Source organism: Manis pentadactyla, chromosome 5 (genome assembly GCF_030020395.1).
Source record: "Manis pentadactyla isolate mManPen7 chromosome 5, mManPen7.hap1, whole genome shotgun sequence".
NCBI classification, from domain to species: Eukaryota; Metazoa; Chordata; class Mammalia; order Pholidota; family Manidae; genus Manis; species Manis pentadactyla.
In genome coordinates, this window is record NC_080023.1 from 65,639,826 (window position 1) to 65,658,887 (window position 19,062).

Below are 19,062 nucleotides of genomic sequence, written 5' to 3' on the forward strand. Positions count from 1 at the left end.
TCAGATAGATATTTTCATCCAAGAAATAGAAACTACAAAAATCAAATGGAAATGCTAGAAATATAAAACACAAGAACAGAGATGAAGATTGCCTTTGGTGGACTTATCAGTATACTTTATACAAGCAAGGAAAGGATCAGTGAACTCACACATAGGTCAATAAAAACTACCGCATCTGAAACAAAGAGAAACAAGTGAAAAAAGAGAGTATCCATGAGCTGGGGTACAATATGACACTATCTAATGCATGAAAACTTAGAATGTTAAAAGGAGAAGAGAGAAAATGAGACCAAAGTATTACCTGAAAAAGTAATGGCTAAAACTTTTCTAAAATTAATGACAAGACATCAAAGTACAGATTTAAGAAGTTTGAAATACTTGGGGTTGGGAGAGGGGTAGAGAACACTTACACATATCATCTTCAAATTGCTAAGAACCTAAGACAGAGAAAATCTCACAATCAGGAGAAAAAGGCACATTCCTTACAAAGAAAGAGTAAGAACTATGGTAGATTTTTAGAAACCATGCAAGATAGTCTAAAGTAGAATGGTATCTTTCAAGGACTGGAAGAAAAAGAAAGACTGTTGATCTAGAATTCTATACCCAGTAAAATATCATCCAAAAATTAAGGAGAAATAAGTATTTTCTCAAACAAAAAAAAAAAGAGTAAAATTCATGTCTAGTGCTAGCAGGTTATCTTGAGATAGTAGATTTCTATTTTAGCAAATTCTAGTGTTGACAGACTATCTTGAAATGTTCAAGTTCTTCAGGCAGAAAGAATGTAACAAATGTATACAGGATGTGAAGAGCATTGGAAAAGACATAAATTGAGGTGAATTAAACTGATGGTTTTCTTGATTTTTAAATTAATTCTAAAAGTAGCTGACTAAAGCAAAATATGGTAATAGTGTATTACGTGTTTATGGCACATGTAAAAGTTAAAACATGACAGCATGACAAAGGATGAGTGGAAGAAACTGGGAGTACACTGTTACAAGGTGCTCACTTCATGTGAGAGGGTGTGATATTACTTGAACATAAATATACATATATATATTTATACTCAAACACACATACATACACATAAACTAGATCTCCTAGAACCACTAATTTTTATAAATATATAAGTCAATAGATAAGATAAAAAGGAATTATAAAAAAATTCAATTAAGCCCAGGAAAGACAAAAAATATAGAAAGAGATTTAAAGAACAAATGGAACTAATTAAAAAGTGGCTAGCTGGATGGTAGATTTTAATTAAACTGTATCAGTGATCACTTCGTATATATATATATAAAAGAAGGAAATATATAAAAATATTTTCAGAATCTATTAAAAATTTAATGCTTTTTCATGACCACCAACATTTATTCTTATAGTGATTTTGTGTTATCATACAATTGCTTTTTAATGGGGCATTGTGTGATGGATGTTAATTGTGATTTTAGAATTTTTTACTTTCGGTTGTTCATTTGATCACAACAAATCTGATAACTTTCTTTTTGTAGTATTTGAGAGGGCACTGCCTTGTGTATTAAAAAATGGATGACTTCCCAAAGTGCAGTATGTCTTTACTTCTTGGCTAGCTTCCATGTGGGAAAATTAAGTGTTCATAATTATCTGAAGAAGAATGTTTTCATATTACTCCTCAAACATAAAATTATCTCTTATATTTCAGGAAGCCTTTTATGTGTAGGCTTACAGCATACTGTATGTTTTCTTTAAAAGGCAAAGTAGCTAAAAATGAACGTGTGGAAAATGTGACAGTCATACTGTACTAGCTGTATTTGTTACTATGCCACTATAGGATTTAAAAGCCACTCATGCAAAAAGAAAGTGCATGGTACTTGCTGTGTGTTTCTAATTGGCACACTTGCTAATACAGACCTTGATGCCAGAATTCTGTTGTTCACATATCTGATTTAATATAATTAAATGGCATTTTTTTCTTGCAATTTTGGAACATCGGAACAAACAGAAAGAAAGGCTATGCCCATGAATACTAATTCATAGCAGTTCTTGCTAAATATAAATTGCCATCCTCAAAGGCAAATGTGATAAAGACACTACTAAAAATGAGTGCATGAAAACCCCATTTTACAGAACAGAATTGTATTAAGATTTTCTCTGGTTCTCTCCTTCAGCCCTCGAGTACACTGGAGCTTGAGCTGTGGAAATGTGATTAAACAAAACCTTTTCTCAATAAATGAATATACAAAGAAGGTGTGGTACATATATGCAATGGAATCTTACTCAGCCATAAAAAAACAAAAAGAAATTCTGCAATTTGCAACAACATGGATGGATCTAGAGGGTATTACGCTCAGTGAAATAAGCCAGGCAGAGAAAGACAAATACTGTATGATTTCACTTTTTTGTGGAATATAAAAACAAAGCAAAACAAAATGAACAAAGCAGCAGGAGACTCAGAGACACTGAGAAGTGACAGGTGGTTACCTGGGAGAGGAGTGGGTGGAAAGGGTGAGGGGTTAAGGGGCACAAAAACTCTCTATCATAATACAAATTGGTCACGGGGATAGTAGTACAAGATGGAGAATATAGTCAATCATTCTGTAACATATTTTTATGTTGACAATAACTGCACTAATGGGGGTGAGGATTTAATAATATGGGTAACTGGTATACCACTGTGTTGTATATTTGAAACCAAATAAGATGGTATAGCAATGACACTTTAATAATAAAAAAAAAGCAGCAGGTGAAATCTGAGCTCTGAGGCTGAGACCCACCTATCCCCTCCGTATACAGTGCTATCTTTTCCTCTCTTTCACTTCTCCCTCACCCCAAAACCACTGATGACAAAACTCCCCAGTGCAGCTCTAAAGTCATTCATTCATCCTTTTATCTTTCCACCAAAGATTTGTTGAGCTATGACTAAGTGTCAAAGACCATGTTGAGTACTGAGGATAAAGAACTAGCTGAGATATTGCATACCTTTGAGAAATCTAGAGCCTAGTGGGAAGGAGAAAATCGACTACACCAACAGTGCTGAGCTGCTTAGAGAAATCCTCCAATCAGAGATGAAGCTGCGATGAGGCTTGAAGAGTGAGTAGGAGTTACTTAACTGTAGCAGGAAGGAGAGCATTTCAGGCAGAGACCTGCAAGTGCAAAAAAAGTGCTGCCCACCCTGCTGTCTATGATGTGGAAAATTAATAGTCATGGAAAGTGAAAATATTCTCTGCTTCTCCCAAAATCATCCAGGAAATTTCTACCTATATACTTGCATGAATCCATCTATAACCTGTGTCATAAGAACTGGCTACTTTCTAGCAGAATTATTTACCATATTATTTGCATAGCGATACTCTGTTTTTCTTGTCAGATTTGCTGTGTTTTCTTTTATCATATAATGAGAATGGTACTCTTATTTGACTTGGCAATCTGGAAGCCCAGAGCTGTATTTAAATCTAAATCATACCATCTTATCATATGTTTCTGTTAAAAAATTTTTTTCTGTCAACCACATTTTGCTGAAGAATGTTTTTTGACCTCTGTAATTTTATTTATAACTATCCTGCTACTCTGTGTGTCACCTCAGATCATTTTTTTACAAGTCTATGCTCACTATAAACTCATTTCTATTGTAAATTTTTACAAGATATTTTCACATGGACCCTGATTCAGTGTTAATGAGAATTTTAATTACTTAAATATACTTAAAATGAACATTCTCCTACCACTCATTGCTTGTTTTAAAAAATCACAAAGATGGCTTAGGGCAACAATATTACATTCATAAAACAGTTAAAGTTCATTATTCTTTACTTATCAAAAAAATCTCAAGACATTCGAACTGATAGTCTTTATTTTAAAATGCAGCATTACTGCATTCATGATGAAACCTGTGGAAGAAAAGGAAAAACAATATGTATATACGTTTTGCTGAAAAGCCCTAGGAATTACTCTGTTTTTACAACTGAACTGGTTTCCAGCCACATATTATATTATTAATGCTTATCATGAGTGAGTTATCTGTATCAGGCTACATTCCAAAATATACTTTCCTTTCCAAAATAAAAGGAGAAATATTCAATAGGAATTTAAAAATGTGTCCCGGTTCTGATCATTCTGTTTCTCCCCCACTTTTTATTATTCAGAAGGTAATTTAAAATATTTTTAAATGTAGAGAAGTTAAAGAAGCATCTTTAAAATGAAGAATCAATCTGTGCCACATCTTTTCCAGAATAAAATGTTCTAGGAGATCATAATGGTACAAAATGCTCACTGGAAGATAGCAATTATAGGACAAACAGTACACTCATGCAGAGTGCTGCCACAAATAAACTGAAGGTCCAAATGGCATACATAATCCAAAATTAGAGCGCAGCTTTTTCAAAATCATAGTCTAAGACAAGCAATGATGATAGTTATCTTGAAAAGAGAGATGTGATATTTTGTTGTAAATACTGAGAAAAAAACACAGCTAGAATTGTGTTAAAGAAGCAGCATAGGACTTAAAGCCCTTTTATATCTGATTCAGTTCTCATCACAGACCCACCAGTAATGATTCCCTTTCTTTTTTTACCCCCATTTTTTCAGTCCTTCCTCTTTTCCTTTCTACATTCTTCCCTCATTCTTTTCTTCTTCCTGCCTTGTTGCTATGCATGTTGGACTTAAAAATGCAGAAATATACAAGAATAATAATTCAATACTCAATGTCATTATGTCTTCACATTTAGTGCTGATTCTCAATGTGCCTGGTTTCTGTTTTTATTTCATTAGATAAGGTCATATGCTTTCAGGTTTCATAATTTTCTAAACAAGTCCATATCTAATACTTAACAGGCAAACACACATCAATTCTACTTAATATCAGAACTAAATATAGAGACATAAGACTTTCGAAAAAGAAGTTAGAATGTTGTACCTTTTCCCTTATTGAGTTTTTTCTCATTAAATCTACAAAATAAATATTTGCAATGATTTGTTATTTTATCAAATCCTCATTAGGAATGAAGAAATATTTACCTTTATTCCATAACATCTCCCTTACTAATATCTCAATAATTTTCAAAGTTGTATTTTGAAATAGATTTATTTTGTCTTATTGATGTGTCATTTTCTTTATCCTAACACAATAAAAAAAAAACACTGAAAAATATGTTCAGTTAAAATGGATGCCTATGGTCTTCCTGGTGGTTGAAGAGAAAATTTATATGCAGACTTTCTTTCCCATGCAATCTCTGAAATATATTTGTCAGCAATTTTACTGATCGAAAGCCAAAGGTTTATAAACCCACATGCTATTAATTTTTAAGCACCAGAGGATAGAACAATGATAATATGAAAGAAGAAAAAACTCATTCGTTTTTGATAGAGCATTGTATGGCACTGATTTTTGTCATCCGACTATTTACCCAGGGCTGTTCACCATGCTCTTCAAAACGGCTGCACAATAAATAATAAAAGATTAAAACCTTAAACCTGGAAAACTTAGAAAAAAATATTAGAAAATTTTATTTGAGATTATAAAAATCCTCAAATGATTTACTTTAAGAGACACCTTCATTGCTTCCATGTGCAAGGACTAATGATGGCCCAGGGCTTGGGACTGGCGGGCGCGCTGCTTGGGAAACATAGCCAGAGGTGGGTGATAAAGCAGGCCCTCCACATGACTCTCTCACTGTCACCTGTGTATCTTTTTACCATTTGTTACAAGAAAATTATAGTCCATATACATATTTATGTATCTTGACTGTTATAACCCCGATTTTCTTTTTCCAGGACAAATCTTTGTTCTAAGCAACTCAGTTTCTAGGCAGGATGACTGCAGTGAGTTTTTGTGTCTTGAGCTCAGACAAAATAAAAGAAGATCTTAATTAAAGGACCAGCTTTTAGGACACTGACATCTGTGGAGACAAGATTTCACGATCACTTCAGCTCTGTCCATATTCTTTCTGGCATCTACACGGGACTCCTTTAATTAGGGCGTCATGTCTTTAGTAATTTGACACTTGTTTCTTACCTCTCCTTCTGTAGGCAACGTATCTTTGATAATTGCTCAGATGACTATTGAAATGAGGTGGTATGTGTCTTTTCTGATTAATAAAACCTGAAGGTATACTTGTCATCGTCTCAACCAGATGACAAAGATGAGAACTGAGTTTTTATTTAGTCACTTTTATTAATGAAATAGAAGAAAGTAAATAAGCTTAAATGATTTTACCATAGCCTGGAAAAATCTATGAAACCAGCAGGCTGTGATTTTACCAACAAGTGTAAGGAAGTGAGAGGGTTAGACAGAGCTAGGACACTGCCTCCCTCCCGGGAGTTGACACAGTTCCTCACTTGTCATAAAAGTACAGATGTAATGTCATTTCTAAATGCCCTGACTTATTTGGAAACTACTAATGAATATGGTGTCCCCACAAGAGCTAAAGGTGTTGGTTTCAGGACCTGTTGGGCAGCGACATGTGAATAGTCCTTCAGATTCAGTCCCCTTCAGGAAACTCATCTCTGCTGTTCACCGGCCCTGAGATCATCCACTGAACCTTCATTTCCACCTTTGCAAATGGGGTAATTATAGGATTAGCTCATAAAACTGTGACAAAAAAATAAAAAATAAAGCCTTTAAAATAATGCTGTGCACACAGTGTGAGCACACAATAATTTTTGAGACTATCACTGGTGTGATCTTGTAAACTTTATTTTGCAGTCACCAAAATGTTAACTGCATGTCCATTATGTCAAAGATACCAAATAATTTAATACTGTAGGGAAGGAAAGCTAAATATATGTTTAGTATCTTCCTAAAGATAGCAAAAGATAGCAGTAATAGAAAGTTAGGGAGAAGAAAACAAAAATTTTTCTACAACAGCTACTGGAAAGAAAAAAGAGGGAAGGGAGAGGAGTTACAGAGGGAAGAAATCAGCATTTGTCAACAGAAACTATTTTCAAAATAATGTTTCCCTAAACTAGAAAACTTTGTATATCTGTCAATTCAATATTTTGAAAGAAATATATTGGGTTAGGAGATTTGTTTAATGTGCAAGTGTTGATTCTTTTTAATAATGAAGTCATTGATAGATATTCAAACTCTTAAAATGATATTTGTTTACCTCCTAGAGGGACGTTATAAAACTATTTTGATAACAATTGTAGAAGAAAGTTTAATTCTAATTTTTGGTCCCATTTAAACTGCCTTGTTTGCCACTCATGCTTTTCCATCCAGAGAACTGGCCAACAATATCAGCAGTGCACACTGGAGATGCAGTTCCTTCCTCAGAGAACAGCTGAAACCTCCCCTCCTCTCTGTGATTTATATTGTGTTTCAGGCGGAACCTTGTCACTGTCTTTTTTGCTCTCATCCTGAGAGCTACACAGTGTATTGCCAATTTTGGAGAATTTTTCCAGAACTCCCAAATCTGTCAGGCAAAATGCTGCAGCAATTTTTGTTCATTTTGTGTTTTGTTTTACTTGTCTTACTTGTGCAAACATGGGCTCTTCTACTCAGGATTCAGTGTTCTCCATTTACCAGCACTGATTTCTGGCACTTACTAGTCCAGGTACTTAAGTGATCCGGCTTCTGCATCTGCCTACACAGTTCTCCGTTATTTACAGTCCTCCTGACTTTGTTACTGGCCCTGTCAGACATCACCACTATGAGGGTTTCCCTCAGGTCACAGTTTAGAGTCAGTCTACTGTGTAATGTAACTCTCCCTGGGTTTGAGTCTTCTCTGATATGTTTTGCATATTTTTTAAAAGACAAGCTTGAGTATTTTGTGTTGAGTATGTATGTTATATTTCTGAAGATGAAGATTAACCTCAATTGAAGACAGTTATCACTGCGTTTTAATTCTAAGTTTAAATGTAGCCCTCTCCAGAATCTTGTATAACCAATCAGAATTCTTCTGTCCCCTCAGTCTAAAAAACAGTGTCAATAATATCTGTCTTTTATTTGTGCAAGTGCAGATTCCTTAGAAGGCATAAACCTCCCCTCACTTTAGTGCGTATTCTTAAAAATCAACTTCTAGCTAATATTAGTAGCTCTGATCAACTGGACATTTTAATGGGAAGGTCTATAAATTTTGGGCAAGGAACAATTTTAGGGAAGGGCATATTTTGTACAACACTGAGTTCTCTGGTCATAGATTAAGGGCACAGACTAAAAGAAAATTATGGGGAATAGAGGCAGAAGAATTTTGAATTGACAACTTTTGATGGAGGTTCTAATGCTGTCTTAATGAATAACACAGCAGACCAGGGGTGTCCCCTTCATCCAGTCCAAGGCTGAATTGACGGCAATGCTGAGGACAACACAGGAGCCCCTCACCCCAGCTCTCAGGCTTCAGCAGGACCTGGAGGGAAGAGCCCCAACCTCAGAGTCATAATAGAATTTGCTTTGCCTGAAAAAAAAAAAAATTCCATATTATGGAATTCCAGGTAACGTTCCATATAGATTTTGATTTGCCTTTTCTTCCTTTATACTTTTTACAGTTGAGCTAATTTGCTTCTTATTCATTAGTAAAAGCTCTTTGTGTATTAGGAATAACCCATTACCACATGTGTTGGAAACATTTTTAATTATATTATGTCTTTTGATTCTTTTGTTGATATAGCTTCTCTAAAGGCATTTAAAATATTCTCTGTGTCAGACCTCTCACTCTTTTCCAATATATCTTCTGTGTTATCTTGGATAAAAATATTCTTCCTTACTCCATATTTATGCATAGATTAGATAGATAGATAGATACATGCATACATACATACATACATACATAAAAGATTGATAGGTAGGTAGATAGATAGATAGAGATAGATAGATAGATAGATAGATAGATAGATAGATAGATAGATAGATAGATAGATAGATAGATAGATAGATAGATAGATAGATAGACAGACAAATAGGTGAGGAGAAAGAGAGAGTTCTGGCTATGGCAGATAGAGAGATGAAGGGCAGGCTAATGATAGGGTCTGGAATAGATTTAGAGAGAAAGATAGATAAAGGTAGGTAGTCCTGAAGGAATTTATTATTGCATATAGTTTTAGTTATGAGATTCCCTGTGAACAGAACCATTCATTCACTTGCCTATTCTTATGTCACTCCCACATTGTTCTGTTTGCAGCTTTATAAGTTTTATGAATTGAAAGAGGAATTCTTCCCTAATATTCTTCTCTTTCAAAATTTCTTGGTAATAGTTTAATTGTTCCACATACATTTTTAAATTATTTTGATCAGCTAAAGCAAGATACCTTAGAATTTTGATTGTAATTTATTAAGTGTATACACATATTGAAATTATTCACCCCCTTGCAATATTGTCTTTTCAATCACAAACATGCTCTGCCTTCCTAAATTTTAACCATTCTTAGTTTCCAATTTTTTAAAACAAAATAAACAACAGCTACAAAAATCCTCTTCTTTGGCCTTTAATATAGTAAACTGGATCATGTCCTTATTTCAGGATCTGGATTTCCTCGAACCTGAGGTTATTCACTCCCTTTACCTTCCCGTTAAGGTGAGCTCCTGGCAGTGGTCTTCACTGTCACCCTTCGGTCTGGCCAGAGTAACATTCACTTTTCAGGCATCCAGCCTAAGGCAGCCCAGAGCACAGGAGCCTCCTTTTCAGCCAGACTTGTCCTGTTTCACACTGTAAGTCCAGCTGCCACAGTCAGAACCCCCACTATAGTCCCATTATTAAGAGAGATTATGGTGAATGGAGCTCTGTTAGTGGGGAAATTGTCACTTTCATTATTAATTAACAAGTAATATTAGCAACTAAGACTTTTTAATGCCCAGCACTGTACCAAATCTTATATACTTTTAAAGAAATATTTTGTTAAAGAAACTGTGTAATGAATCATTTCTATTGAGATGAAAAGCCTTAGACTCAGAAAGATTAAATCTTACCTAAGTTCATACAACTTGTAAGTATTAGACTCAAAATTTTTAGTCAAAGCATTACTACATATTGGTTAAATGATTAGGGAAATGCTCACTGATTTAGGTAAGAATATTTAATGTGAGTTTAGGATAATGAAAACTGAGAGGAGAGGCTATAATCAAATGTCCACTTTGTCTTTAGTGTCAGCTGTTTCTTTATATACTTCCTTCTCAAGAAATCACACATATTTACAAGACTGCTGTCTCCATCACTTGCAAATTAAATAATAGGCAGTGTAAAGATGTGAATTTACAAAAATGGATTTGTTGATAATCTTTGAAGAGCAACCGTTTTGAGGAGTGAAGTTACTTAACAAAACTTTACTTTGAGATACTTTAATATTTGCCTGGCTTTATCATCACTTGCTATTCAAGGAACTCTCAATTTAGAAAGATATTTTCACTATTGCATTTTTGCTATGTTTCTCATATATTTAACCTCTAGTTTATACATGTAGACCTGATAGTGCCTCTTTAAATATATGGCTACATTTCACTTAGAAGTGTTTGTTTATGGGTGTGTTTATGTGTCAGTCAGTCAGCTAGTATTTATTGAGGGTCCATAGAGTATGGGCATATTTGTGAACATGAAGCTCCTAGATTATTTAAGTTTAGAAAATGGCACTTGTAAATCCTGACCGACTAACTCTATAATGAGAATAATATTGTTTCCCCAAACCTACTCCATGTAAATGCTATTGTAACTGAATCTTTTGGCTTCCCATACATTAATCACATACACTTGGTATGACTCCCATGAGAGTGACCCAATGCATGACTGAATTTTTGCTGTTAATAGTCCTAATGTGTTGGTCTGTAACAGAATCACTCCCCTGGCTAGATCTGTGTTCTAAGCTCCCAGATTGCTCACTGCAGAAATACTCATATGCAAGCTATCAGAATGAGCATGAGATCTAGCCTAGAAACAGCTAGCCGTGAATATTTATAGCTGTGGTATTGGAGTAATCATTTAGCCTCACCAGACTTCAGAGTCCTTCTGACAGAAATGTTAACAGCAATCATTATATTCATATTAACAATGAACTCAGATATTTGTTAAATACTTCCCCTGTTCCATTCTCTTTGCTAAGAGCTTTAGATAGATTATTTTTAAAGACTTTTTATAATAAATCTCAATTATAACACCACTATCATGTCCACACTTCATTCCACCACACACACCTCCTACTTAGAACATTGCCATGGCTTCTCAGTGCTTCATGGTAAAACTAAAACCCATTACACAGCCCGCATGTTTCTCATGGCTTCTTGCTCCTGCTCCCCTTCAGTCTCTAGACATTGGTCACACCAGGCTTGCTTGCTTTTTCTTTAAATTCCTGGAACACAATGATTAGACACAGCTCCTTAACTCAACTAGAGAAAGAATATTATCTGAGTTAAAAAAAAATTGGCCAATCACACAAAAAGGCAATCATACACTAGGAAACACAAATGGAAATAACTATTAAAATGTTTAATTTCATGAATTTTTACAGAAATGCCAATTGAAACTATAAGATGGGATATTTGCCTGTGGAGGGTTCCTAGCAATGACACAGATAGGCAGGGTGAGAGAATTCTAATATCTTTCTCATGCACTTTTATACATATATACTAAGATGCTAGCGATGTCTTGCAGCATTATTTATGCACTATGAGGAAGACGTACCCCATTCCCCTGTGTAATATATACGAACACAAGAAAGAATCCCTGAATAACAATATTGATACATTGTTTCAAAGTATACTTGACATCACAGAGAAGCTATTATCAGGACAACTTCAGTATTTCACTTTTTTTATGGTACTGGTGAAATATGCAAAACCATATTTGCAAGAAGGTAGAAACCAGTAAGTGTCACAACAGTGTTTAGACCAAAACACTTGAGAAATTCTGCCCTCTAAAGAAAAATATCAGATCGAACACCATGTGTTCAACACTTATCAACAAGAGTACACGATGCATTTGATGAGTTGATATCCCACCTGCAAACTGCTTGTCAAAAGCTCAAGTATGTACAGCTTGTAAATAGCATCAAACCAGAATTGTAGAAAACGTTTAAATGTACGTGGTGAGAAAAACAACACACAACTATTATACAAGTCAAGATTAACTCTGCTCATTTTTTAAACTTTTACTTTGAAATAATTATAGAATCACAAGAACTTGCAAAATTAGTAGAGCAGTCCTTCCTGCCTGTCATTCATCCTGTTCCAATGATTAATGCTATCAAGAGGAGAAAATCAATGTTGATACAATATATCCATGAACTCCATTACATTTTATTACCTGGGCCATGTCTAACAGGTGATTATATGTGTAGTCCTACATCTACCACCACAATCAAGATCCAAAACTATTCCATCACCACAAGGTATCCTCATGCTGTCCCTTACAGTCATAGCCCTCTCCCTTTTTTATCTCTAAACCCTAGACAGCAGTAATCTCTTCTCCAGCTCTATAATTTTTGTCATTTTGATTTACTCTATCACTTTTCTCTTTACTTTGTGTGCATTTGTAATTGCGAATTTTTAAAGTAATAACACTTTCAAAAATATTTCAGAAATATACATCACAGCTTTCAAACCTTTTAAGAGGTTCAGACAATGTTAAGTGAATTTGCATTTGTCTTAACTAATTTTGGTCATTCTAAACCATTGAGTTCATGCAATACCGGATGAAAGTGTTGACAGTGGCAGCTGTAGTACTCATATACACCCTTATTCAGTAAGCAAGCATTTTCTATCAAGTACTATCACCTCTATAGTGAATGCAATCTATAATACCTCCTCTACTGATCTATTTCTTCCAAAGACTAACTGTTCATACATACAAATAAAACATGTATTTGTAACTACTCTGCACCTAATACTGTATTAATATTGTTTGAAGATATGTGTAGCCTCAAAGAATCTGAAATGCAGAGGAGGACCTGTTATTTTAAAAGTCTTCCATTATGTTTTCTAGCCTCATTTATTGAGCACAAAGTGGCTACTGCATAATTATGACTCTATAAATTGTTCTGTAAATATTGTAATGCCATATCTTTTGAATGACTGATGTAGTCAGGGAATGCCATGAATAGAAGCAGAAGTCTCCATTTGCTTCTGCTCATTAAATGAAGCTTACAATATTTGTGCCTTGTTTTGGACTAGAGTTCTATTCCAATTATCATTGGATTTGTAGTTCAATTAAACCATGATAGGCTGATCCAAGGATGCATTCAATCACCCAGCACTGAAAGCTAACCTCATTTTTGCACATTCAGCACCAGATAATCCAGATTTTCTCCATGTTAATAGATGTTTGGACATGGAGAGAAAACTGCATCAGTGTGTATTGGCTGTATTAGTGTAAAATAACCAGTGCCAGGGTTTCATTTCCTATGTAGATTGGGGGTATAAAGTAAGTAACCTTTTAAGTAACTATGAAACAAATAAGCTACTCACAGTAGAAGCAATCTGCTGCTTTCCTAAGTGGAAAAAAAAGGTATAATAGTGACCATGACATATATTTACTTGTTTTATCCTATGAGTACATTTATGAGCTAACATATTTTGCAGTGCTGTTATTAGAAATAGAATGGTCAGTAAAGAAAATAGCATTATCAAATATTGAGGTAAATTTTGTTGTTACTATTGCTTCTTTTGTATTAATTTCTTTGTGGTTTCGTTTCCTCCAAAGACAATCTCTATAATGAGATGCAATTCTAGTAAAATGAGTGGTTAAGAATGTGTAATTTAGGTAGGCAGACCTGTGTTTAATATCCAGCTCAAAAATTTATCACTTGTGTGGCCTTGATGAGTATTTCCATTTGTCAAATTTAATACTATTATCGGTTTTAGAGTGGTTATAAGACTAACTTATGGATCCTTAGCACAATACCTGCCATAAACTAAGAATTCAATAAATATTGATGGCTCTTATTTTAATTATTATATTTAGCAAGAACAAACATTTTGAGGAAATTTTAAAAAATTATCAGTATGTAATCACCATTAACATCCACGGTTCTTTAGAACTTATATAATATTACTAATGACAATGAATAACTTCGTTTATCTGTAATTAAAGATAATGACCAGATGAAATCTTACTCCACCCTTCTTGAAGCCAACTGAAAGCAATAAAGAGAATGGAAAACAGAAACTCCATCTACCGTACAACTTGGAAAGCACAGCAAAACCACAAGCTATGAATGACTGAGAGCTTCTGAATCTATTGGAATTTGTTGCAATTTTAAAAAGATTTCTGAGAGGACATCAACACCTACCAATCTTCATGTCATGCGGCCTCCCTGTAATTAGCAGGGCCTGAAGGGCTCAATGACTCTGTCTGCAATTAGAATGTCTGAAGAGAGTGGAAAAATGTGAGAACATATTCACAGCCCTTTTCATATTACAAAGAAGCAGAGGGAGAAGGCAGAAAGAGGAATCAGGGACATGAGACAACCTTTCCAGAAGCTGGTTGCCAGAGTAGAGGAGAGGTTGTATGGCGGCCAACTGTGACTGCTAATCAAAGACACTTGAAGATAAATGCCATTATGCACTGAATTCAAATGTTGAAGGTCTAGATCCCAGTTTGACTGTATTTGGACATAGGACATTTAAAGAGGTAATTAAGATTAAATAAGATGGCAAAGGCAGGGCCCTATGACTGGTGTCCTTCTAAGAAGAGAGATACAGGGATGCGCTTGCACAGAGAAAAGGCCACGTGAGGCCACATGAGAAAACAGTCGTCTGCAAGCCAATGAAAGAAGGCTTAGGAGAAATCAACCCTGCCTGCACTTTGATCTTGGACTTCTAGTCTTCAGAGCCATGAAAAATTGATTTCTGTTGTTTAAGCTACCAGTCTGTGGTATTTTGTCATTCTTCCAATAGCCAAATTTCATACAGTCTGAGCAACAAAATAAATAATAGTATTTAATTATAACCTAGAGAATAAATTGAATATCCATGAATCCATATTGATATAAATAAGTAACTGAGTAAGAAAATAAATGAAGTAGTGGCTCTTTTTTATAGAATTCCAATTAATAAAGGTAGAAGGAATGAGGGAAATACAACATTATATTACGTCAACACCACAGTCATGATTTCCTGCAGGCAAAAGTCCACCAGTGAATGAAAGTTTGAGGAGAAATAAAATATTTGCAGAGCTTCAAAATATCTTCCCTGAGATACTTAACAGTTACAAAGGAAAAATGGTAAATTCGCACTGGCAAAACTTAGCAGAAACCATATTAGCCATGTGATTGAGGTTTTACATCCTAGTTATAATGCATATGAAAATCATTTTTCCCTTGTTATAATGCAGTGAAAAAGATACATCATGTCTGTAGTTTTCTTGCCAAAATGCATAACCTCATTCTAATCATGAGAAACCACAGACAAAACCAAACCAAAAGACAGTCTACAAAACAACGGACCAATACTCATTAAAAACAAGATAAAAGAGGAATTGCTGTAGCCTGGGAGAGACTAAGGAGGCACAACAACACAGTATCATGGGAGATCTTCCCTGCACTCGGGGACCGGAACAGGATAAAGGGGAACACCGAACAGACCTGTAGTTCCTTCCGCTCATAGTAGCAAACAAATATTAAATTTCTTGTTCTGATAATTGTGCTGTGGTTTTGGAAATTATTAACACCATAGGAATCTGACTGAAAGGTGTGGGTGAATTCCCTATATTTACAGTTTATCTGTAAGTTTAAGTTATTCAAAATAAAAAGGGTTTATTGTAGAATTATAAAAGCAGATGCATTTCTAGGAGTTTATCTTTGAAACCGAATAAAATATCAGTCACTTCTTTAACAACTTATTGCTCACAAATTTATTTACGATAAAAACATGCTACTCCCAAACTCATTCTATGACGCCAACATTACCCTAATACCAAAACCAGGCAAAGACCCCACCAAAAAAGAAAATTACAGACCAATATCACTGATGAATGTAGATGCAAAAATACTCAACAAAATATTAGCAAACCGAATTCAAAAATACATCAAAAGGATCATACACCATGACCAAGTGGGATTCATCCCAGGAATGCAAGGATGGTACAACATTTGAAAATCCATCACCATCATCCACCACATCAACAAAAAGAAGGACAAAAACCACATGATCATCTCCATAGATGCTGAAAAAGCATTTGACAAAATTCAATATCCATTCATGATAAAAACTCTCAGCAAAATGGGTACGTAGGGCAAGTACCTCAACATAATAAAGGCCATATATGATAAACCCACAGCCAACATCATACTGAACGGCGAGAAGCTGAAAGCTTTTCCTCTGAGATCGGGAACAAGACAGGGATGCCCACTCTCCCCACTGTTATTTAACATAGTACTGGAGGTCCTAGCCATGGCAATTAGACAAAACAAAGAAATACAAGGAATCAAGATTGGTAAAGAAGAAGTTAAACTGTCACTATTTGCAGATGACATGATATTGTACATAAAAATCCCTAAAGACTCCACCCCAAAACTACTAGAACTGATATCGGAATATAGCAAAGTTGCAGGATACAAAATTAACACACAGAAATCTGTGGCTTTCCTATACACTAACAATGAGCCAATAAAAGAGAAATCAGGAAAACGATTCCATTCACAATTGCATCAAAAAGAATAAAATACCTAGGAATAAACCTAACCAAAGAAGTGAAAGACCTATACCCTGAAACCTACAAGACACTCTTAAGAGAAATTAAAGAGGACACTAACAAATGGAAACTCATCCCATGCTCTTGGCTAGAAAGAATTAATATTGTCAAAATGGCCATCCTGCCCAAAGCCATCTACAGATTTGATGCAATCCCTATCAAATTGCCAGCAACATTATTCAACAAACTGGAACAAATAGTTCAAAAATTCATATGCAAACACCAAAGACCCCAAATAGCCAAGGAAATCCTGAGAAAGAAGAATAAAGTGGGGGGGATCTCACTCCCCAACTTCAAGGTCTATTACAAAGCCATAGTAAACAAGACAATTTGGTACTGGCACAAGAACAGAGCCACAGACCAGTGGAACAGATTAGAGACTCCAGACATTAACCCAAACATATATGGTCAATTAATATTCGGTAAAGGACCCATGGACATACAATGGGGAAATGACAGTCTCTTCAACAGATGATGCTGGCAAAACTGGACAGCTACATGTAAGAGAATGAAACTGGACCATTGCCTAACCCCATACACAAAAGTAAATTCAAAATGGATCAAAGACTTGAATGTAAGTCATGAAACCATAAAACTCTTAGAAAAAAAACATAGGCAAAAATCTCTTGAACATAAACATGAGCGACCTCTTCATGAACATATCTCCCTGGGCAAGGAAAACAAAAGCAAAAATGAACAAGTGGTACTATATCAAGCTGAAAAGCTTCTGTACAGCAAAAGACACCATCAATAGAGCAAAAAGATACCCTAGAGAATGGGAAAATATATTTGCAAATGACAGATCCAATAAAGGGTTGACATCCAAAATATATAAAGAGCTCATGCACCTCAGCAAAAAAAAAGCAAATAATCCAATTAAAAAATGGGCAGAGGAATTGAACAGACAGTTCTCCAAAAAAGAAATTCAGATGGCCAACAGACACATGAAAAGATGGTCCACATCGCTAGTTATCAGAGAAATGCAAATTAAAACCACAATGAGATATCACCTCACACCAGTAAGGATGGCCACCATCCAAAAGACAAAAAACAACAAATGTTGGCGAGGTTGTAGAGAAAGGGGAACCCTCCTACACTGCTGGTGGGAATGTAAATTAGTTCAACCATTGTGGAAAGCAGTATGGAGGTTCCTCAAAATGCTCAAAATAGACTTACCATTTGACCCAGGAATTCCACTCCTAGGAATTGACCCTAAGAATGCAGCACTCCAGTTTGAAAAAGACAGATGTACCCCTATGTTTATCTCTGCACTATTTACAATAGCCAAGAAATGGAAGCAACCCAAGTGTCCATCAGTAGATGAATGGATAAAGAAGATGTGGTACATATACACAATGGAATATTATTCAGCCATAAGAAGAAAACAAATCCTATCATTTGCAACAACATGGATGGAGCTAGAGGGTATTATGCTCAGTGAAATAAGCCAAGCGGAGAAAGAGAAATACCAAATGATTTCACTCATCTGTGGACTATAAGAACAAAGGAAAAACTGAAGGAACAAAACAGCAGTAGAATCTCAGAACCCAAGAAGGGACTAACAGGTACCAAAGGTAAAGAGAATGGGGAGAATGGGAGGGTAGGGAGGGATAAGGGCAGGGAAGAAGAAAGGGTTATTATGATTAGCATGTATAATGTGGGGCGTGGGGGAAAGGGGAGGGCTGTGCAACACAAAGAAGACAAGTAGTGATTCTACAACATTTTGCTATGCTGATGGACAGTGACTGTAATGGGGTTTGTGGGGGGGACTTGGTGTAGGGGAGAGCCTAGTAAACATAATATTCTTCATGTAATTGTAGATTAATGATAACAAAAAAAAGGGGGATTACTCCCTGATAGGATAAAATTAACTGCAAATCAACGATTAATGCATGCTTTACATATCCTTAATTTTGATCCTTTAAAGGGTGTCAGATGATCAGCTATGAAAGTACATTTTTCTGATAATATTTCTTTATCTTAAAAAAAAAAGCAGTTCCTGTGTGGTGGTCTCCAATAGGTTCTTCACAATGGTATGAAGGTCATATCAAAGTGTGGGCAAAGGGTTTGTTTGTGTTTATACAGAGGATCAAAGCCTAATTTGGCTACCCAGAAAACGAATTAAGATACGATAAGAAGAACTTCCAACATCAACATCCTCTGGAAGAGTCATTCCAGATGATCATCAAAAACTTCAACAAAGATCCTGGCGCAGTTGCAGTTGTACCTGCATTCATCCCACTGGTTCCTGGACTTGCCATTGGAATGCAGAAGGAGATATCTAAGCTGGCCTGTGCATACAGTAAAACAATAAATTTGACTGGATCTATATTGTCGGAACTCAACCAAGAATTAGGAGAAGTGCAAGTTGCAATGCTCCAAAATCGTGTGACTGTAGACTATCTATTGTTAAAAGAACATATGGGATGTGAACAGTTCCCAGGAATGTGTTGTTTTAATATGTCTGATTTTCCTCAAA